The 23,992-nt window shown below is 41.0% G+C and overlaps 1 long non-coding RNA gene across 1 annotated transcript in view; it reads right to left on the bottom strand.

Annotated features, from left to right (window-relative positions):
* Positions 1 to 983: 983 nt before the first annotated feature.
* LOC142142700 (uncharacterized) overlaps positions 984 to 23,992 on the bottom strand; it is a 30,959-nt gene continuing 7,950 nt past the window's right edge. The window contains exons 2-3 of the long non-coding RNA XR_012689290.1: positions 2,378 to 2,520; positions 984 to 1,096 (exon numbers count right to left, since the gene is read on the bottom strand). This is a non-coding gene — a long non-coding RNA (uncharacterized LOC142142700). The remainder of the gene's footprint in view (positions 1,097 to 2,377; positions 2,521 to 23,992) is intronic.

Raw genomic sequence — 23,992 nt, 5'->3', positions numbered from 1 at the left:
CACCCTTTCATGCACCTGTTATAGCCTATAAATTGATTTGAGCAACTACCAGTTCAGGGAATTTGATCACTCTTACAACAAGACCTGGTGATAAATGTATCAAGCTGAGAGATTTCCGGGGGGGGTTTGAAAAGTGGAGATGTTGCCTATAGCAACCAATCAGATTCTAGCTATCGTTTTGTAGAATGTACTAAATAAATGATAGCTAACCCATCAGAAAACTCTCAGCTTGATACATTTACCCCCTAGCCTCCAATCCTTCATGTGTTTCCTGTAAATTCACCTCTTTAGGCAAGTTTATCAAGTTCCTGAATCATCTTCTAACATTCCTAGTCTATTTTACCCAAGTACCATCCCTCTTAACAGTTCACTCAAAATGTACATTTAGTCTCCTTCTATACTAATGCAATCCTCTGATCCCAAAACCATCATTGCTGTATGACCTGATCACACATCCCCACTAAGCACTTTTTCCCATTGTAGTCTGCCTGGACCAATATGAAGTATGTGGCACTTAACCTTTAGTATAAAACTCTTGTTTCCCTATAGTTTGTAAGCCTGTGAGCAGGGACCACTTACCACTTAGTCTGTTTGTTAATACCCAGTCTTGTTTTATTACTGTGTGTGTTCACAATTATAAAGTGCTAAGGAGCATCCTAGCGCTATATAAAAAAAAATATTAACAATACCACTAATAATTATATATAATTTGTCAGTCCTGTTGGAATCTAAAGTATACTAGAAAGGACATATAAGTCAGCCAATGCTAGTTACCTATCTACAAATGTGCAAATCATATTTTCTATAGCATAGTTGTGTTTGTTTTGCAGTCAACTCAATTAAGAATAAATTTGTCCATTTTTGCCAAATAAATTAGATCTAACATATTAGCTTGTGAAGACATCAAAGTGAATTTACTAGGTTCATTAACTTAGCAAATTAAGTTACAGAAAATTGTGCTTCTCTGTAATAGATTAAGGCAGTATTCCACTGGGTTTTCCAAATGCACATATTTCTTCTCACATAAGTAGATAATAGATGTTATGAAATATTTCATATATTGATGTTCTTACAACATGAATTTAAAATGATCCACCTGCATTGAGAGAGATATATTGTGTGAAGGCTTCTGGAATTCTTACAGATACCTTTATATTGTTATTGATTTCAGGCATGCTAAGTAAACACTTAAGAAAAAAAAAAGTCTCTGTTCTTTAGCTCCAGCGGAGGGACAAATTGTTATCACTCTTGATGATACTGAATTAATGCTATACTGGTGCTGTTTCTCAAAACACAGCCTCTTTGGTGTCCCAGCATGGCTCCTATCTTGTGCTGAGAATTAGCAGAGTCCATGTGTTTGTTAAATTAAACTTATAGCTAAAATACCAGTTGCTTTTAAATGAAAGTGCACCATATACTATTTACGACTATTATATATACGTAATAGCTCCACATATCTGCCTGAGTTTCAGCTATTTTAAAATATCATTCTGATAATATTCTATCTTGTGTAATTACTCCTCATGTTGCCTCAGTTTCTATTGTTCTTTGAAGAAACAGTCTAACGTTTAGTTCTTTGGAGGCAGATTAACTACATATTACAAACATGCTGAGCTGGTATATTTCCTTACATAATGATTTAAATGCCTGTGTAGAGACATAACTAGAAGGATTTAGAGGTACCCTATCATTTTATTATTGACTGATTTAAATAACATGCACATAATTGTTTATATGCTATAATATAATTTGTTCCTGCCTAGAATCTTTTGGTGCATGGAATATAAATTACTCTGTTTAATTTACAGTGATAATAATCAAAATATTTCAATACTTATTATTACAGATCTTCCATTTATTGACCATGCAACAGCAAACCATTAGTGAAGTCCTTTACTGTTGTGGTTTAGGTGTCAATGTCAAACAGATTAGTATGGCCTAGGGCTTTATACCCTGCAGCATTGGTAAATAAGAGGCCATATAAAGCCAAAAAAAGTATAAATTAATGAAGCCACCTATGCCGACTATTATTTTTGGCATGGTTGTGGAAGAACATGTATAAATTTAATAAGAAATTCACAAGGCTTGAAAACATAGAGTATCTATTCAGTCGTGTAATTACTGCTTCAACCTATTTATATGGTGGGTCAAACATGAGATAAAAATAGAAAGTGTATTATTAAACTCTAAAAAGCTGAAATGCCCCTATTAAAATAAATACAAATGAGGAACCCCATGAAAATTATATAAAAGAAAAAAACACTGAAATAAATAAGTTTTCAGTAACAAACAATAATAGACTTAAACATCCATCTATTGCATCAATTAAATAAGCTTATTGAACAGTTGTCAGACTTTTCACCAAGATAGAACATACCTGCTACAATTGACGCAATGCAACTTCAAGGTGTGGAGTCTAATACATCCCTGGTGGCGCCAGGGACCCTCACAAGGAGCAATGGGTTTGGCTGCGTGGGACGTGCAGGTCGTGGCCCTCATAGACAGTTCTTAGCAAGATAACTGGTGAAAAAATGCAGATAAGAAGGATCAAGCTGGGTAAAATCCAGTGTGTAGAGAGTAGCAAGCTGTGGTCAGGAAGAGGCAAGGCTATACCAAAAGATATATATATATATACCGATCAGTCACAACATTATAACCACCTGCCTAATATTGTGTAGGTACCCCTCCTGCTGCCAAAACAGCTCTATCCTGTCGAGGCTTGGACTACACTAGACCTTTGAACTTGTCCTATAGTATCTGACACCAAGACATTAGCATCAGATTCTTTTCCACAATTCCTGTAAGTTGAAAGGTGTGGCCTCCATAGCTCTGATCTGTTTTTCCAGCATCCCACAGATAACCGATCGGATTGAGATCTGGGTAATTTGGAGGCCAAGTCAAAACCATGGACCCTTTGCTATGTTCCTGAAACTATTCCTTAACACTTTTTGCAGTGTGGCAGGATGCATTATCCTGCTGAAAGAGGCTACTACAATCTGGAAAATACGTTGCCATGAAGGGATGTAGTTAGTCTGCCACAATGTTTAGGTAGGTGCTACTTGCACATGATGTAAAAGAAAATGTGATTAATCAGAACAGGTCACCTTCTTCAATTTATCCAATGGTCCAATTCTGGCACCTACATGCCCATTGAAGGTGCTTTTGGTGTTGTACAGGGACAGCATGGGCACACTGCCCGGTCTGCAGCTATGCAGACCCATATGCAGAAAGCTGCGATGCACTGTGTGTTCTGACACTTTTCTATCATAGCCATCATTAACTTTTTCAGCAGTTTGTGCTACAGTAGCTCTTCTGTGCAATTGGACCAGACAGCCTAGCTATCACAGCTTCACCACTTTGGTAGGTACTAACCACTGTACATTGGGAACTCCCTGCAAGACCCATAGTTTTTGGAGATGTTCTGACCCAGTCATCTAGCCATCACAATTTGGCACTTGAAAAAGTCGCTCAGATCCCTACACTTGCCCACTTCTCCTTCTTCCAACGCATCATCTTCAAGAACTGACTGTATACTTGCTGCCTAATATATTCCATACAACCCTTGCAATCCACACATGCACAGAAATCATAGGTAACACACAAAGAGGAGAGCTCCATTGCTCCATTGTTAATTGTCATTGCTGAAATAAAATTATTAGGGCAGGCTTGGTTTTCTAAATCTGCAGTCCAAATGTACTGTATTATATAGATAACACACAAAGAGGAGAGCTCCATTGCTCCATTGCAAATTGTCATTGCTGAAATTGAAATACTAGGGCTGGCAGGCTTGGTCTTCTGAACTTGCAATCAAATTGTACTGTGTTATATAGGTTACACTCAAAGAGGAGAGCTCCATTGCTCCATTGCTAAATGTCATTGCTGAAATACTAGGGCTGGCAGCCTTGGTCTTCTGAATTTGCAGTCAAATTGTACTGTGTTATATAGGTTACACACAAAGAGGAGAGCTCCATTGCTCCATTGCTAATTGTCATTGCTGAAATAATAGGGCTGGCAGTCTTGGTCTAAATCTGCAATTACATTTTACTGTACCATAGCTCACTCAAAAACAGGAGAGGAGGCAAGGCTCAGTGCTGAAACAGAAATTGTAATAAAAGTGCTGTCGGTGTTCTTAAAAGTCTCCAGTGACATTCTACTGTGCTCATACAGAAAGAAGAGGGGTGGTATTGTTCTTGTCACTTTCCAGTCTCAGTCATGATGATATTAATCCATCTACCTCATGTGCTAAAGTCTATGGTCAAGTGCATACTGGTTTTAAGTCAGGGAAACAAAAATGTAAATAAAAAGCTTGTACCTTTGTAAAGAAAAAAACACCTCTCTAATAAAAGTGAAAGCTTACTGTAGAAAAACATAAAATTGCCAAGATGCCATTCTACCTAAAATATTACCAAGCATACCAGCATCAGCTAGCTCCCTTCTCTCAGCTAAATCTCAGCACCTGCAATCTACACTTTCGTCATATACACCCTCATCAGTGTGTACATCATCCTCAAACAATACTAATTCATTCCCATTGGAATCCACCATCACAGAAGTCTGTGTACTTTCATGTAATTGCCGGTAAAGGCCTTCCTCATGGAATTTGTAGTTCATTTTACGGAAGAGCTGTCACGATTTTTGGGCAATTCTTTTAGATCAGACCAAATGTCAAAATGTTATGCTGACTCATCTGCATCACCACTGGGTGTCTTGAGAAAGCTAAGTTTTTTCCTAGCAGCAATTTCCAGAGAAAGTGAAGGAGGAGACGTTATTGTGTCATGTGCCACTTGAACTGTCAGCTTGCTGGCCAGGAGCTCATTGCATCTATTGAGATCTGGGTCAAATGGAAAAAAAGAATATATAGAAAGAAGAAAGAAAGAAAGATGAAAGAAAAAAGACATAGCTCTTAAACCTAGGATTAAGCACAGTTGCCAAAATGTAATGATCCGATTTCAAGATGTCGATAACTAACTTTGATTCTGGCGAACCGAATAAAGTACATAATCTACAAGACCAACATAATTAGCGGAATTGCTTTGTATCATTTCCTCCTTCAATTTCTCTTGCTGCTTTTCAAAAAGTCTACTTAGGGGAATCACTTGACTCAAGCTAACAGTGTCTGCAGTCTCTTCACAGGTGACTACTTTGAGTGGTTTCAGCACCTTGCACAACACAGAAAGTATTCTCCACTGCGCTGGACTAAAGTACATTCCCCCTAAATTCCATTCTTCTTGTAGCTGCTGCATTCTCCTACATGCTGTTGCAGAATCTCGAAAATGACTCTAAATATTTCGGGACATAGACAGCATCTCCTGCATGTCATTCTCATTTTTTAAAAAGTTCTGTACCACAAAGTTGATTGTGTGAGCAAAACACGAAATGTGATGAAATTCCCCCCGCTGTAATGCTCTAACAATATTGGTGGCGTTATCAGAAATCACATATCCTCTGGAGAGTCCAAGCAGGATAAGCCATGTTGCAATGACATCCCTTAGTTTTTGAAACAGGTTGTCAGCAGGATTACCTCTGACCTGCGCCTTGTCTCGTCTCTGATAACCACGTCTCACTCCCACCTTCAAGACTTCTCCCATGCTGCTCCCCGCTTATGGAATTCCCTACCACGCTAAATCAGACTTTCCTACAGCCTTTAACTCTTTAGATGCTCTTTGAAAACCCATCTCTTTTTTAGAGGTGACCTTATCCTCGATAACACTATTCACACTAATGCACCCTCACAGCTTTCCCAATCTCTACTCTGAGCCACACTCGCTCCTCTTGTTTCAGCTGTGCCCCCTTCCCTTTAGAATGTAAGCTCTCTAATGAGCAGGGTCCTCCATACCCCTTGTTTTCATGTCTACATTCATTTTGTCTGCCTTGTATGTTATTGTTTTGTGTATGTCTTGTTTTATGTATGTCCTTGTCTTCCCTACTGTACGGCACTGTGGAGCACTGTGGTGCCTAACAAATCTACGATAATAATAACAATAATAACAATAATAATAATATGCCTCTTAGTGAAGCATGTGATACAGAAAGTAGCCTGACTCTGAATAATGGGACGTTCTTGGGTACATGCTGCTGCTGTCCCTGCTGGTGAAGGCGAATCACCAACGCAGTGGGCTGTCAAAATCCAATAATCTTCAGTCTGCCCAGTTCCACTTGTCCACATATCTGTGGTTAAGTGTAAAGTGGATAGAATGGCATTTTGTAGCCCAATAATTACATTTTTACAAACCTTCTGGTAAAGGTGAGGAATAGCTTTCTAGCAAAATGGTATTGTAAAGGAATTTGGTAATGGGGACAGAAGACCTCAAGTAACTGTCTAAATCCAGCTGCATCAATAGTGGATATTGGGCACAGATCTAATACTAGCATAGTCGCCATGGCGTCTGTGGTCCGCTTTTGCGACTGGGTTACAGCTTTCATTCTTGCTTCCTCTTGCAAAGGATTGTTTAACAGTCAATTGTTGTAAACTACTAGTAGTCTTTTTCTTGGTCTGCTTCTGGGTTGAAGATCCACCCCCAGCCTAACGCTCAAGGATTCTTCTAAGAATTCCTGGATAGGGGAGGAGTCAACTCGCCTTAGAAACATGGATGCAGAACTAACTCCGATCACTTGTGAGGATGTTGATGATGAAGGTGTTGGGGTGTAGATTGCAGGTGCAGGGATCTAGCTGAGAAAAGGGAGGTAACTGATGCTGGACTGCTTGTTGATATTTTTTATGATAAGTTTTTGATTTTCACAAAAGCTTTCCATGAACTGGCTTCAACTGGCGTAACATGGATGAGGTTCCTAGATGGTTAAGGTCCCTACATCTACTGACTGTGGCTTTACAATGCTACAAATGGCTAGACAATTTGGGTAAAAATAATTCCACACATAAGAGGTGGATTTTTTGGTCTTATGCCCAAGCATGACAATGGCCTTCTTCTTATCACTGGCAAGAACTGCTACAGTCTTTGTTTGAAAGTGTATGAAAATAATATTGTGACCTGTGAGGTGGTCAAAATTGACTGCAAATGACTTGAAATTAGTGTTATTTAGCTTAATAATAATGTAGGGGGAATAAAAAGCAAAATTATTTGCTTATAGCAAAAAAAATAGGGATTTTAGGAAAAATTAGGGATCCAAACCAAAACCAAAACCAAAACAGGCAAGGGTGGTTTTGAAAAAAATAAAACCAAAACACGAAGTTAATTCAGATCCAAAACCAAAACCAAAACCAGAACCCGGCGATCAGTGAACATCTCTAGTTAATCGCTCTTTGAAAATTCTCAACACTTTTCATTGCTCTTTGCTCAAGCCTGTCATTTTTTCTAGCAAACTTAAACGGGTTCCGTTTTGGAGGCTGCACTCAGTTAATGTGGATAGACATCGGGAATTTTTGATAGAAAAAATACTTGTTTTAAAGAGAGTCCAGGGGCAGATTCACCTTTTGGTCCATTGGAAGGGCCGTGGTTTGCAAGAGCGTGCCTGGGTCCCATGGAAGCCTCTTCATGCTGACAGATTTATTAAAGAGTTCTACAAACAATTCCCCAGGAAGCCAGGGTGTCAGGGTTTCCTAACCCCTCCTCAAGGGGGGGGGACTGTTAGGAGCCAAGGCAGTGTCCATTGCCATCGTGGTTTGCTCTCCTCTGTGCCTGGCGCCCCAGTTACCGGCCCGACCGTTGCTAGGGCAACGGCCGGACACTAATGTGCAGAGCACCACGTCCCGGAATAAAGGGCAGCCGGGCGTGTGCACATTAATTTGTAAAGCCTGCAGGCTAATTAGGGTTTATTAGTTTATTTAACTAGCTTCTGGGGGCCTAATCATGTGATCTTCCTCCTTGGTCCTGATTGGCTACATGTAGTATTTAAGGCAGGTAGAGCTAAGCCACTCTGACTTTTATAGAGTTTCCAGTCTTGTGCTGTGTTGACCTGCTGTTTGATTCCTATTTGCCTGGTCTACTGTTGTGACCCTTGCCTGTACCTTGGACCTTACCTGTTTTCCTGTTGCCCTGACCTTTTGCCTTGTATTCTGGACTTCACTGTTTCGCCTGTGATGCTGACCTCTGCTTGGATATCGATTTACCTGTTTGCTTTGGACCCCTGACCTCGGCCTGCCACTGACCACCGGCTCCAATGTAGGCTAGTGCACCCAGTTCCATCTGCGCTGCAGCCACCTTTGATGAGCTTTCACTACTCTTAGCTTAAGAACTTGTGGCATCTGAGTACCTGTGAACACATAAAGATCTACTGGAAAGGCAGCTGCTAAAGGTGAAAATCTCTACTCTAACTGTTCTAAAAGCTCATCGCTGTGGTTGTGGATGGGTCAGCACAGTAGTTGACAGGAAAGTCCTTTTTAACTGATGGAAAACCTGCTGGACAGGAATCACTCAGATATGGGCCATTATATGTTCATGTCATGATACATGCAACTGTCTCTGAGAATTTTGACATGCTTTGAAATAGTGCTTTAGAAACACAATGCACCAGAAATAAACAAGTATTAGAGAACAGTGGTTTATGTGCTGTTCAGAAGTGCCTTGAATTATGTACTTTTCATCTGCTCCTATTTTGTTCAAACAGATTTTCATCCATGCTCAGACCAGTGAAGAAATACGGATAATTGTTACCACTGTTAACAGGACTTTGTTCCTTTCACACAAAAACTGCATATGTTTCGAGACAGGACTTCATACAGGTTAAATTGAATTGGCTGGAGAGACTGGAAGAGACACTGGAAAAAGGTGGGTATCCTGTGTGGAGCAGGTAAGTATAGCTCCTGTAGGTAGGTTGGGCACAGGGCTCATTCCACAATTCGGGCGCTAGGTCCGTGGTCAACAGTGGGTGCAAGGTCCGAAGGCATTAGGGATTAGTTAAAATCTTCCTTGGCCATCAGTAAATCAGGTTTAAGGCCTGTGAACAAATTTAGATTCAGGCTGGAAGCCTATGACCTCAAATTAGGACCAGGAGTAGCCTGTGGTCCCATTTAACCCAGGCATTAGGCCAGCAGCAGTTAGTAGGTACCCCGGCTATTAAGACTGTACCTGGTTCGTTCCCCTGGAGTTAAGTTAGTGGCTTAGTTAGGTAGAAGTGCCGGGTAACGTATTGCATATACCGTACTGTATGTATCCCGAGCTGTGCAGTTTTCTTTCAGCATGTTTCCTCTGTATTGTAATCAAGTGGCCATTTTTGTGGTGGTCACTTGCAGGTAATATACTGTGCTGTATGTCCTTGTCTGGTACCTTTATAAGATCAAGAATTCATGCTTCAATTATAAGTAGGGTTTTGGTATCTGGTGTATTTTGTGATTTGTATCTTGGAACTGTGAGGTGAGTTGGAGCAATGCACTACACCCAGTAGCAGTATTAGCGCTAGAACTGCGCAGAGTCTGGTCACATAGTTTGCTGGTAGGATCAGTGAACTGGTTTGTTTTGCAGTTATTGTTAAAGTTAACGCTGGGGTGGGAGGCACATTCGAGCAGCTAGCTAGCGCTGTGGAGCAGTTGTGTGTTGTGTCACCCCTGTTTCTAGGTTCCAAGTAGCATCATGCAGACGGCTATCAAAAGGAGGTGACCGTTCTCCTGGTGAGTACTATTTTCCAGTTTCATCTCTCTCCTGGTAGGGCTCTCACCCGTACAATGATGTTCAGGTGGGATTTTTCACTGTCTCGAATATCCGTAGTCCAGCGCCCAGGCCTAGAGCAAAAGGAGGTATCAGCAATCGGGGTAGAGTTATTTAGGTCTATTCCCTGTTGTCACCTCGGACAGGATAGGAATACTGGATGCAAGAGGGGCTTCCATCCAGTATTCCTATCCTTCAGTAACCTGTCTGTTTTTTTTTCTCTACAGTGAAGTTCTGAGGGGTTTAGATTGCTAAATTCCTCGTGAGAAGTGTATGGCTCATCCCATAGTTGTCCTTCAGGATCGGCTAAGTATCTGGGGACCTAGGAGGGATCTGCTGTTAGTGTTGCTATTGTCTCTCTAGGTACTCGTTGCAGGTGAACAGTGAGTCTTTTACATGACATTAACAATTACACATTGTTTAATACAGTCAATAAGTAAGTGAGAAATACTGGATCAAATGTCTCATGTTAGCATGTCTGGCTATGGAATTATGCACTTATTTAAATTTATATATATTTGATTAAATATTTTATTATTTTTCACTATTAAAAGATTATATGAACATGTGAATAAAACCTCTAAATGCTTTCAAATGCAATGCATTTCACAGTATAATGTGCGTTGGTTATAGAAAGATTTTAATGTTTTGTAAATTTTTAACATTGCCCTTTATAAATGTTTCAGGGGCTATTTAAATGAGTAGTTTAATGTGCCCCAGTTTAGCCATTTGTAATGGGGATTTAACAGCTTTGTTTGTGAGCCAGGAATACAGATTACTGTCATCAAGTACAAATGCTCTAGTCTACAGTAGATCCAGACTGTACGTTACAGGTAGACATCTCTCCCTTTCCTGTTATCATTTACTGATGCAGACTGGAAATAGATGTAATTGCAATATCTTGGTACATTTTGTCCTTTTTTAATGTCTGATTAAGTTCATTAGAATGTAAAAAAAATAGTGACAAAATTGATATCATGAGTCATTATCTGAAATAAAGTATATATGTGTGTGTAATCCTCCAATGGGACATCCCTTATGCATTCGTGGAATATGTAAACCAATGATATGGAAATTAATTTAAAATGAAACCAAGTAAATCACAAATTCAATTAAGTTGCATGGCCATATTGCATGAGATTAGGGATGTGCACCGGCGACTTTTGGTGTCTCGTGTTTTGTGTTTTGGATTCGGATTTTCTTGAGGTTTTGGGTTCGGATTTGTTTCGCAAAACACCTGCCGAAAGGTTTTGGTTCGGATTTAAGGTTTTGGATTCAGATTTTTTTTGAAAAAAGCATAAAAAGTTCAAAAATCAAGTTTTTGGGCTTATTTTCACTCCTACGCTATTATTAACCTCAATAGCATTCAATAACAATCATTTCCACTAATTTACAGTGTATTCTGAACACCTCACAATATTGTTATTAGTCCAAAACGTTTGCAACGAGGTATCTTTCTGGACTGCGTAGTGGAGTGGTCCCCACAATATAATTTAAAAACCCTCAAATGGTCTGAATCCCACCAAAAATTGTACCTGGACTGCGTAGAGGAGTGGTCACCACAATATAATAAGAAAACCATCAACTGGTCTGAACCGCACCAAAAAATGTACCTGGACTGCGTAGAGGAGTGGTCACCACAATATAATTTAAAAACCCTGAACTGGTCTTAATCGCACCAAAAAATGTACCTGGACTGCGTAGAGGAGTGGTCACCACAATATAATTTAAAAACCCTGAACTGGTCTTAATCGCACCAAAAAATGTACCTGGACTGCTTAGAGGAGTGGTCACCACAATATAATTTAAAAACCCTGAACTGGTCTTAATCGCACCAATAAATGTATCTGGACTGCGTAGAGGAGTGGTCACCACAATATAATAAGAAAACCATCAACTGGTCTGAATCGCACCAAAAAATGTATCTGGACTGCGTAGAGGAGTGGTCACCACAATATAATAAGAAAACCATCAACTGGTCTGAATCGCACCAAAAAATGTACCTGGACTGCGTAGAGGAGTGGTCACCACAATATAATTTAAAAACCCTGAACTGGTCTGAATTGCACCAAAAAATGTACCTGGACTGCGTAGAGGAGTGGTCACCACAACATAATAAGAAAACCATCAACTGGTCTGAATCGCACCAAAAAATGTGCCTGGACTGCGTAGAGGAGTGGTCACCACAATATAATTTAAAAACCCTGAACTGGTCTTAATCGCACCAAAAAATGTACCTGGACTGCGTAGAGGAGTGGTCACCACAATATAATTTAAAAACCCTGAACTGGTCTTAATCGCACCAAAAAATGTACCTGGACTGCGTAGAGGAGTGGTCACCACAATATAATTTAAAAACCCTGAACTGGTCTGAATCGCACCAAAAAATGTACCTGGACTGCGTAGAGGAGTGGTCACCACAATATAATAAGAAAACCATCAACTGGTCTGAACCGCACCAAAAAATGTACCTGGACTGCGTAGAGGAGTGGTCACCACAATATAATTTAAAAACCCTGAACTGGTCTGAATCGCACCAAAAAATGTACCTGGACTGCGTAGAGGAGTGGTCACCACAATATAATTTAAAAACCCTGAACTGGTCTTAATCGCACCAATAAATGTATCTGGACTGCGTAGAGGAGTGGTCACCACAATATAATAAGAAAACCATCAACTGGTCTGAATCGCACCAAAAAATGTATCTGGACTGCGTAGAGGAGTGGTCACCACAATATAATAAAAAAACCATCAACTGGTCTGAATCGCACCAAAAAATGTACCTGGACTGCGTAGAGGAGTGGTCACCACAATATAATTTAAAAACCCTGAACTGGTCTGAATTGCACCAAAAAATGTACCTGGACTGCGTAGAGGAGTGGTCACCACAACATAATAAAAAAAAACATCAACTGGTCTGAATCGCACCAAAAAATGTGCCTGGACTGCGTAGAGGAGTGGTCACCACAATATAATTTAAAAACCCTGAACTGGTCTTAATCGCACCAAAAAATGTACCTGGACTGCATAGAGGAGTGGTCACCACAATATAATTTAAAAACCCTGAACTGGTCTTAATCGCACCAAAAAATGTACCTGGACTGCGTAGAGGAGTGGTCACCACAATATAATTTAAAAACCCTGAACTGGTCTTAATCGCACCAAAAAATGTATCTGGACTGCGTAGAGGAGTGGTCCCTACAATATAATTAAAAAACCCTCCACGGGTCTGAATTCCAAAAAAAAAGTTTCTTGACTGCGTAGTGGGGTGGCCCCGGTACACAATTTTTTACCGGGGCCACAATATAATTAAAAAACCCTCCACGGGTCTGAATTCCACCAAAAAAGTTTCTTGACTGCAAAGTGGAGTGGCCCCGGTACTAAATTTGGTACCGGGGCCATAATACCTCCTCCAACTTCCAAGTGTAGTGTTTATAACATAAAACACTACAGTAATTCTAGCACGTCAATACCTCTTGTTTTAAATAATGACAGGGCATTTTACTTTTGGTTTAATTTTTTGAATTTGTTGACATTTTGTTTTACTTTTTGAACATGGCAAACGACTGTTGAATGGTCACATAATGCCAAAAAAAGAGTTGCAAGATGGAATTGTCCTTGGGCCCTCCCACCCACCCTTATGTTGTTGAAATAGGACAAGCACACTTTAACAAACCAATCATTTCAGCGACAGGTCCTACCAAACAACTGTGGCTGAAATGATTGGTTTGTTTGGGCCCCCACACCAAAAAAGCTATTCATCTCTCCCTGTACAAAATAAACAGGCTCTACTGAGGCAAGATGTCGTCCTCATCCTCAACCTCTGATTCCTCTCCCCTACAGTGTGTACTTCCTCCTCCTCACACATTATCAATTTGTCCCCGCTGGACTCCACAACCACAGGTCCCTCTGTACTATGTGGAGGGTAGTGCAGTACTTCATTGAGGAATTGATTATTCATTTTTATAAACATCATTTTTTCAACGTTGTGAGGAAGCAACCTCCTTCGCCGCTCACTGACCAGGTTCCCCGCTGCACTAAAACTCTTTCCGAGTACACACTGGAAGGGGGACAACTCAGGTAAAATAGAGCCAGTTTGTACAGGGGCTTCCAAACTGCCTTTTTTTCCTGCCAGTAACAATATGGACTGTCTGACATGTCTATTTGGATGGTGTCAGCAAAATAATCCTCCACCATTTTTTCAATTGTGACAGCATCCAATGCAGCGACAGTAGACATGTCTGCAATGGTTGGCAGGTCCTTCAGTCCGGACCAGATGTTATCAGCATCCCCGCCAGCGGCTCTTTTAGGAAAACTGAGCCTTTTCCTCGCTGCCATAGATGTGGAAGAAAATGAGGGTGGAGCTGTTGGCATGTCACGGTCCTCTTCAGAGGACAATCTCCTGACCAGCAGGTCTTTGCACCGTTGTAGACTTGTATCCGCCGGAAACAGAGACACAACATACGCTTTAAACCGAGGATCGAGAACGGTGGCCAGAATGTATTCCTCTGACTTTAAAAGACTGACCACCCTCGGATCCTGGCAAAGCGTACGAAGGGCTTCACCCACAAGAGTTACATGCTTGGTGGAATCGCAATGGTGTACCAGCTCCTCCCTCACTTTCTCCAGCTGCTTCTGCAAAAGCCTGATCAGGGGAATCACCTGACTCAAGCTGGCAGTGTCGGAACTGACTTCTCGTGTGGCAAGTTCAAATGGCTGCAGAACCTTGCACAACACGGAAATCATTCTCCAGTGCGCTTGACTCAGGCGCATCCCCACTCCTTTTCCTATGTCGTAGGTGGCTGTGTAGGCTTGAATGGCCTTTTGATGCTCCTCCATCCTCTGCAGCTTATAGAGGGTGGAGTTCTAGCACGTCACTACCTCTAGTTAATTTAGATTGCAAGGCTTGTAAATACTTTGAAGATAAAAAAAAGCAGGCTGCACAGACTGTGGAGCTAGAAAGTGAAATTAAATGGCCCACGTTACTTTGGTGGCTATCTATGCCCCCCCGCCCTCCACTTGTAGTTGAATATAAAAAAAGCAGCCTGCATAGACTGTAGAACTAGAAATTCAAATATACAAAGAAATGGACAAAGGCAGTTTGGTATCTGTCTGCATAAGATCCCCTCTCCACTAGGAGTAAAATAGAAAACTATTCAGCCGTTATATAATCTAGAATATAAATAGAAATTGAGAAAGGCAATTTGGTATCTGTCTGCATCATAATCATCAACATCCTCCTCAGCGCCAGCTACATCAATATCCTCCTCCCGGTATACAACATTCACACCTTCATTAGCCAAATCTGTAACTGGACTGTGGGTGATACTTCCAGCATATGCAGAGGGCGTGCTGAAAATGCTGGATGGAGTCACCTCTTCCCGTACAGTGATGGGAAGGTCAGGCTTCACAACCACCAACACCCTTGGACTCGCCTTGGGGATTTGTGATGTCATCTGTTTAGAAGGCAGAGTTCTTTGCTGTTTTGTTGTTGTTGCTGACAGCATAAATCTCTTAATTTTTTTGTGGGGGGGGGAGGAGGGCTTAGATCCTTGGGTGAAGCTGGACCACTAGTCATGAACACGGGCCAGGGCCTAAGCCGTTCCTTGCCACTACGTGTCGTAAATGGCATATTGCCAACTTTACGTTTCTCCTCAGATGATTTTAAGTTTCTCTTTTTGCTACTTTTACTTAACTTGGGCTTTTTGGATTTTACATGCCCTGTACTAGGAGATTGGGCATCGGGCTTGGAAGACGACGTTGATGGCATTTCATCGTCTATGTCATGACTAGTGGCAGCAGCTTCAGCATTAGGAGGAAGTGTGTCTTGATCTTTCCCTACTTTATCCTCCAAATTTTTGGTCTCCATTATATGTAGCACAAGATACTGCAGAATGTGTGAACTTGGTAATATTGCAGTACCAATGGGCTTATACTGCAGGATCGGTTTTGCAAATTTTGTAGTAATTATTTATTTTTTTTATTATTTTTTTGTATTTTTTTTCATAACTTTTTTTTAATTTTTTAAACACTTGGGAATAATGGGGAAATAAAGAACTATGCCCTTAGAAGCACAGAGCACAGGACACAGCACAACTGGACTGAACAGGACACATCACAGGACCCAGCAACACCACTGAACTCAAAATTGACAGAGCACAGCACACAGCACCAATGGACTGATACTGCAGAATGTGTGAACTTTGTAATATTGCAGTACCACTGGACTTTTACTGCTGAATGTGTGAACTTGGTAATATTGCAGTACCAATGGGCTTATACTGCAGGATTGGTTTTGCAAATTTTGTTGTAATTAATTTTTTTTTAAATTATTTTTTTGTATTTTTTTTTATAACTTTTTTAAATTTTTTTAAACACTTGGGAATAATGGGGAAATAAAGAACTATGCCCTTAGAAGCACAGAGCACATGACACAGCACCACTGGACTGAACAGGACATAGCACAGGACCCAGCAGCACCACTGAACTCAAAATTGACAGAGCACAGCACACAGCACCACTTTACTGATACTGCAGAACACAGCACAGCACAGCACAGTACAGCACAGCACAGAACTAAACAGCACAGCACGAGATCTACCAGAACAGAGGACCACCTAACACACCCTCCCTCTACCCTGATCAATGCCCGAGTGAAGATGGCGGCGACTAGCGGGGAATTTATAGGATCCGAGTATCGCGAGATCCGACAGAGGGATTATGACTCCGAGCCTTGGTTTCAGGTTTTCATTTGGCGCCAATACCTGGATCTGTCTCGGATCCGACTCGGATCGGAAACGTTCGGGTGGGCTCGGATTCAGGAAATCAGAGTGCGCTCATCTCTACATGAGATCCACCTCTTTAGTGTTTTTAAGTACAATAGTTATCATTAGGGATGTGCACCGGCGACTTTTGGTGTCTCGTGTTTTGTGTTTTGGATTCGGATTTTCTCGATGTTTTGGGTTCGGATTTGTTTCGGATTTAAGATTTTGGATTCGGATTTTTTTTGAAAAAAGCATAAAAAGTTCAAAAATCAAGTTTTTGGGCTTATTTTCACTCCTACGCTATTATTAACCTCAATAGCATTCAATAACAATCATTTCCACTAATTTACAGTGTATTCTGAACACCTCACAATATTGTTATTAGTCCAAAATGTTGCAACGAGGTATCTTTCTGGACTGCGTAGTGGAGTGGTCCCCACAATATAATAAGAAAACCATCAACTGGTGTTAATTACACCAAAAATTGTACCTGGACTGCGTAGAGGAGTGGTCACCACAATATAATAAGAAAACCATCAACTGGTCTGAATCGCACCAAAAAATCTACCTGGACTGCGTAGAGGAGTGGTCACCACAATATAATTTAAAAACTCTGAACTTGTATAATTCGCACCAATAAATGTATCTGGACTGCGTAGAGGAGTGGTCACCACAATATAATAAGAAAACCATCAACTGGTATGAATCGCACCAAAAAATGTACCTAGACTTCGTAGAGGAGTGGTCACCACAATATAATTTAAAAACCCTCAAATGATCTGAATCCCACCAAAAATTATACCTGGACTGCGTAGAGGAGTGGTCCCTACAATATAATTAAAAAACCCTCCACGGGTCTGAATTCCAAAAAAAAAAGTTTCTTGACTGCGAAGTGGGGTGGCCCCGGTACACAACTTTTTACCGGGGCCACAATATAATTAAAAAGCCCTTCACGGGTCTGAATTCTACCAAAAAAGTTTATGGACTGCATAGTGTAGTGTTCCCCACAATATTATTTAAAAATTTTGCAGCAACAGTCAACGTTGTTTAATATCTGATACACCTCTATCTGGACTGCATAGTGGAGTGGCCCCGGTACTAAATTTGGTACCGGGGCCACAATACCTCCTCCAACTTCCAAGTGTAGTGTTTATAACATATAAACACTACAGTAGTTCTAGCACGTCAATACCTCTTGTTTTAAATTATGACAGGGCATTTTACTTTTGGTTTAATTTTTTGAATTTGTTGACATTTTGTTTTACTTTTTGAACATGGCAAACGACTGTTGAATGGTCACATAATGCCAAAAAAAGAGTTGCAAGATGGAATTGTCCTTGGGCCCTCCCACCCACCCTTATGTTGTTGAAATAGGACATGCACACTTTAACAAACCAATCATTTCAGCGACAGGGCCTACCAAACAACTGTGGCTGAAATGATTGGTTTGTTTGGGCCCCCACACCAAAAAAACAATTAATCTCTCCCTGTACAAACTAAACAGGCTCTACTGAGGAAAGATGTCGTCCTCATCCTCAACCTCTGATTCCTCTCCCCCTACAGTGTGTACTTCCTCCTCCTCACACATTATCAATTCGTCCCCGCTGGACTCCACAACCACAGGTCCCTCTGTACTATCTGGAGGGCAGTGCTGTACTTCATTGAGGAATTGATTATTCATTTTTATAAACATCATTTTTTCAACGTTGTGAGGAAGCAACCTCCTTCGCCGCTCACTGACCAGGTTCCCCGCTGCACTAAAAACTCTTTCCGAGTACACACTGGAAGGGGGACAACTCAGGTAAAATAGAGCCAGTTTGTACAGGGGCTTCCAAACTGCCTTTTTTTCCTGCCAGTAACAATATGGACTGTCTGACATGTCTATTTGGATGGTGTCAGCAAAATAATCCTCCACCATTTTTTCTATTGTGACAGCATCCAATGCAGCAACAGTAGACATGTCTGCAATGATTGGCAGGTCCTTCAGTCCGGACCAGATGTTTTCAGCATCCTTTATCCTCCAAATTTTTGTTTTCCATTATATGTAGCACAAGACAGCATACCCCTAAGCCACACACACTCGGCAAAGCCTTTAACAATTATATGCGGCACAGGAGAGTACCACTGGACTTATACTGCAGAATCAGTGAACTTTGTAATGTTGCAGTACCACTGGACTTATACTGCAGAATCAGTGAACTTTGTAATATTGCAGTACCAATGGACTTATACTGCAGGATTGTTTTTGGATATTTTTTTTTAATTTCTTTTTTTTATAATTATTTTTTTTTTTTTTATAACTTTTTTTTAAATTTTTTATAACTTGATAATAATGGGGAAATAACAATGCCCTTAGAAGGACAGAGCAGAGGACACAGCACCACTGGACTGAACAGGACACAGCACAGGACCCAGCAGCACCACTGAACTCAGAAGGACAGAGCACATGACACAGCACCACTGGACTGAACAGGACACAGCACAGGACCCAGCAGCACCACTGAACTCAGTTGGACAGAGCACAGGACACAGCACCACTGGATTGAGCACAGCACAGCATAGCACAGCACAGGATATAGCAGGGCAGAGGACCACCTAACACAACCTCCCTCTACCCTGATCAATGCCTGAGTGAAGATGGCGGCGGCCAGCGGGGAATTTATAGAATCCGAGTATCGCGATATCCGACAACGGGATTATGACTCGGAGCCTCGCTTTCAGTTTTGCAATTGGCGGGAATACCCGGATCTGTCTCGGATCCGGCTCAGATCGGCAAGGTTCGGGTGGGCTCGGATTTCAGATATCCGAGCCCGCTCATCCCTAGTTATCATCATTGTCATCATCTTGTTTATTTGAAAAGATTTGTGATAAAGTATATACCTGCAGTTTCAATCCATCTGCTTCTAGGAAAGGTAGGTAGAGAAGAATCAGGATGAGTATAGAAGCTGGTATAAAACATTACTTTAAGATTATAAAGTCTTGATTGTTTTATTGCAAGATCTCTGTTGAGTGCAAAATATGACCTTTGAATTGCTTATTTTATCTGATAGGTTTGGCCAATGTAAAATTGCAGAGACTTTGGGAGTGGTGATTTAATTGATAAAGATAACAAATCCCAGGAACTGAATTGTGTATTGTGAAGTATCCTGTCTTAAAAATGAAATCATGAGCAAATTGTCTATGGAAATTCAAAATACAGATGTGTTTATAACACTATATTTAAAGTGGCCATAGTGGGTTCTTCCACAATTAGAAGATTGTAAGATACTCTTGCATCAAAGTTGGAAAGACTTTTGCATCACTTCATTTTGAAAAATTCTAGCAGATGAGCAGAAGACAGAGTTTGGTTTTGCTAAATTATTTTGTAATTAAGTGATCATTTTTGCTAATAAATACATTTCTGCTACCACCAGTTCTGATATTGGATAAATCTATCCAAAGAATATGAATGTGCCAGGTTAAGGTTTGATTGGCCCTAGTTAGATGCAAGCCACTGTATCTTGGAGGTGAATGCATCTGATTTTAACTGCATTTTAATAGTGTTTAAAGCATATAGGTCAGTGTAGGACCTGCATATTATGAGGTGCCCTTGACGCTAGGATGCAGCCTTAAATGTTTTGATCAAAATATGAACTAATAGCTTGTGTTATCATTTTGCTATATACACACATACTTGCAGTGTTAAGCATAAGTGCTAACAATAACAGTCTTTTTGTTTTGTATACATATATGGACATTTATATTGCCATGCAGCTGGTACCCAATTTGGGATATACCAAGTGCAGGTATATTTCTGATAAAGGGTTCATTGGACCTTGTATTTTATGATGTAGCAGTAAAGAATTAGCCTTTTTTCTTTTTTGTAAAAAAATAAACCAAAAAATTAACTACTCATGCAAAACTGAGAAAATAGGAATAACTGCATCGTCTGTCAAATAAAAGTAAAACAGAATATCTTTCAGAATTATGACAGGTGGAGGGCAGTGCTGCAGACTTACCCACAATGAAAATTGATTAGATTTGTATGAGCCTTGAGTAAAGGAAGGTGTAGAATTGTCAAATCAAAATCAGAGGCTGGATAATTGTGAGAACATGTCTTTACTGTGTGGTATATACTGAAAACTGAAGATGGCTGCCAGGTATTTCCTGTCAGTCAGCACTTCCTGAATGGCAAGTAGATGGCAGTGATGTCACTTCCACACACATAGCATACATCTACATCCTCCGTTTTTTAGAACAAAGTAACAATCAACAAGGTGTGTAGGTGCAAGACAGTGTGACAGGTGTTAGATGTGAGAACAGTATGCAAGTGAAAATACACATGAACAGGTAATATCAAAAGTTACATAACAAAGTCCTGGAATTTAGTATAAGGTCTGGAGATTCTACCAGACCTCGTGATGAAGAAATGAGGTAGTGATGTGTCCTGTGTTGAACAGGGCTCAGTGTTGGTCAGGGGTATAGGACTGTCCTGCACTGCATTAGATGCTTCTTCAGAGGAGCCATTGTCCACATTGTTAGGTGTTCTGACACCCTCAGGCAGTGTTCCATGGGGTGGGGGTGCTGGCTCACATACCCCTAAGAGGTGAGGCCTGTTGCACTCATACAAAGCACCTTCTGATTGCACCACATAACTGTTGGGTCTGTTAGAAGATCATTACACAGTCCCAACTCTGTCAAACTTGACTGGGGTTTGGATACAGATGGTCTGCCCTGGGGACAACGGTCTCAGTTGAGAGGTTTTGTCGTGATTGGCTTTGAGCCGTAACCTCGACTTTTCCAGAGCAATCTCCACATTGGTCTCAGTGGTTGGTGTAAGCTTGGATTTGGTGGTAGGAATGATAGTGCAAGTGCATCTGGACAGAAGGTGTTGAGAAGGAAAAGGGAGCTCATCTCTTGGGGTATTTCTCAAATTAAGTAGCGCCATGAATACGTCTGGACCATCTCTGTAGCATTTGTCTAACAGGTGCTTTGCAGAACATACTGCCCTTTCTACTAGTTCATTAGATTGTGGATAGCGTGGAGTGCTAGTGACATGAGAGATTTTCCATTCATTGGTGAAGGACTGGAACTCACCACTCATGAATTGCATGGCGTTGTAAGTGAGCAGCTTGCGTGGTGTGCCATGGGTAGAGAAGTGTCTTTTCATTTTGTTAATGACTATAGCACTCATCAGTTTAGGAAGATAGTCTATCTCGAACCAACCGGAATATGAGTCGACTAACACAAGGTGCTCTTTTCCCTTCCACACAAAAAGGTCTGCAGCAACGATGGACCAAGGGAGGTCAGGAACCTCATGGAGCGTGAACAGTTCTTTGGCATAATGGGGCCGTAGAGCATTGCAGGGGGCATAAGCAGAAGCTACCTGATCGAGGATGTCCTCTGAGATAGTTAACTCATCCCGGAAAGCAAATAATAGTTTGAGGTCACGAGGCAATTCCCTGGAGGAAGACGGCCATCCATGCAGAACGACATACGACAACCATTGGCAAAGGTCATCCCTGAGTTTAACATCACGCAGCTCTTCCATGCGCCAGGAGGAGAGGACATCAAACTCCATAATATCCATGTCATCGTCAACATCAGGGACACCTGAGTCTGGAAGGTGAGCACGTGATAAAGCATCAGCTATGTGGAGTTCCTTTCCATGCTTGTACACCACATCAAGATGGTGCCTTTGAAGCTTGAGCATGAAACGTTGGATACATGCCGAAGCAGTGTGCATAGATTTCCGGAGAATAGTGATCAGTGGTTGGTGATCTGTTTCAACCACCACTGGACATTCATAGATGAACTCATGGAGTCTTTGACAGGCAAAGACAAGGGCAAGCAATTACTTTCCAATCTGAGTGTATCGTAAGGGCTCTGGACGCAAAACTGATGGGTTTTGTTGCGCTGCAAACAGACAGCACCAAGACCATGCTGGGAAGCATCCACAGTCCTGAAGGGGTGATGCAGTCTCATTAGAGCTTTATTCAGATGCACAGGGTCAATGCATACTGAAGCATCCTTTTTAACTTCAGCAACCATGGCCAACACCCACGAGGTGGCTTCTATCACTGGAGCAATGACACCTAATGTTGTCATACGAATTATTTCATCTACCACCTAATGTTTCATGGCCAAAGGCACCCTTCTGGGAGCACACACTGTAGGAGGAACAGTCTCATCAAGACGAATGTGATATGTGACAAGGAGTTGTCCAATTGTCGCACAATCAAACAGATCAGCAAAGTCTCTAAATTCTGGAATATACTGATGCATCACATGCACGCCAGCACTTAACCTTATTAACCCCAGTTTTTTACTGTCTGACAGATTTAGCAAAGGTTTAACATTACTATCCACAATATGAAACTGCGGACACCTGTGGACTGAAACGTGGCCATACCCACAATCTTGATTATCTTACCACCATAAGCAATTAGATTCACTGTGTGAGAACAATCAATAGGTGTCTTGGGGTTTGTGCGTTGGAGGAGTTCACGTGACATGACATAACATTTGGTTCAAGAGTCAATTTTAATTTTGATGGCATTAATTGTTTCCTTATCAATTATGTTAGTAAATATTTCACCCTTTTTAGCCTTGTGGTCAACACTCTCACAGTGAAGACTGGCGTCGGTATTGTTTTATGCCAGTGTATCTACTGTATGGACTTGGTGCGGCGGGCTGCTGGAACGTGTACTGTAGTGGTGTCTGTCATCAGCTTTAGGCTTGGACCTGCACCATCAAGCAAAGCACTTTTGCTTACCACAGGCATTGCAGTGTTTATTGCAAGCAGGACATTTGTGATTTTCATAGGAATGGCGACCGCCACAATTCACACAGCTTGTTTTTTTCTGCTCGTGTTGCCGGAGGTCACATATATCAGACTGTTTTTTTAAATCGATTGCACTTTTTTGGGATTGCTCATGTAACATGCATATGTGTATAGCAGTGTCCAGTGTCAGTGTCTTCTCCTGCAGGAGATGTATACGAGTGACATTATCATAAGTCCCACATACAATTCTGTTCCGGATAAGCTCACTTGATAAGTCACCATATTCACATTTCTTTGCTAATAGTTTCAATCTAGCAGCATATGACTGGATGCTTTCAGAGGGCCTCTGCACAGCAGTGTTAAATGCATGTCTATCCATTATAACATTTTTCATTGGTAAGCATATCTCATCAAATTTTTTTATTAGTGTGTCTTGATCCTCCTGATCCTCCTCCTCTGAATAGACAAACGTGTCAGCTTTCATAACTACAATATTTAGAGGAACTGACAAGCACTTCTGTAAACACCAAAAGGGAAAAACAAATCAAATGTATATAACAGGCAGTCTATGTCCAGATATTTTGGACTCGGGGATCATATCAATCCGGATCTCATGAAATGGTACTTACTAGACTTCAAACTTCAGAAAACCAAGTGGACTCCAAAGAAGATCGATATTTTCCACCACGCTTCAAAGTCGATATCAATATCTGAAGTTTGAGGTCTAGCAAGTACCATTTCATGAGATTCGGATTGATATGAGTTCAAAATATCTGGACATAGACTGCCTGTTATATACATTTGATTTGTTTTTCCCTTTTGGTGTATACAGAAGCGCTTGTCAGTTCCTCTAAATATTGTAG

Source organism: Mixophyes fleayi, chromosome 3, assembly GCF_038048845.1.
Source record: "Mixophyes fleayi isolate aMixFle1 chromosome 3, aMixFle1.hap1, whole genome shotgun sequence".
Taxonomy (NCBI): domain Eukaryota; kingdom Metazoa; phylum Chordata; class Amphibia; order Anura; family Limnodynastidae; genus Mixophyes; species Mixophyes fleayi.
This window is presented reverse-complemented; position numbering and strand designations above follow the sequence as displayed.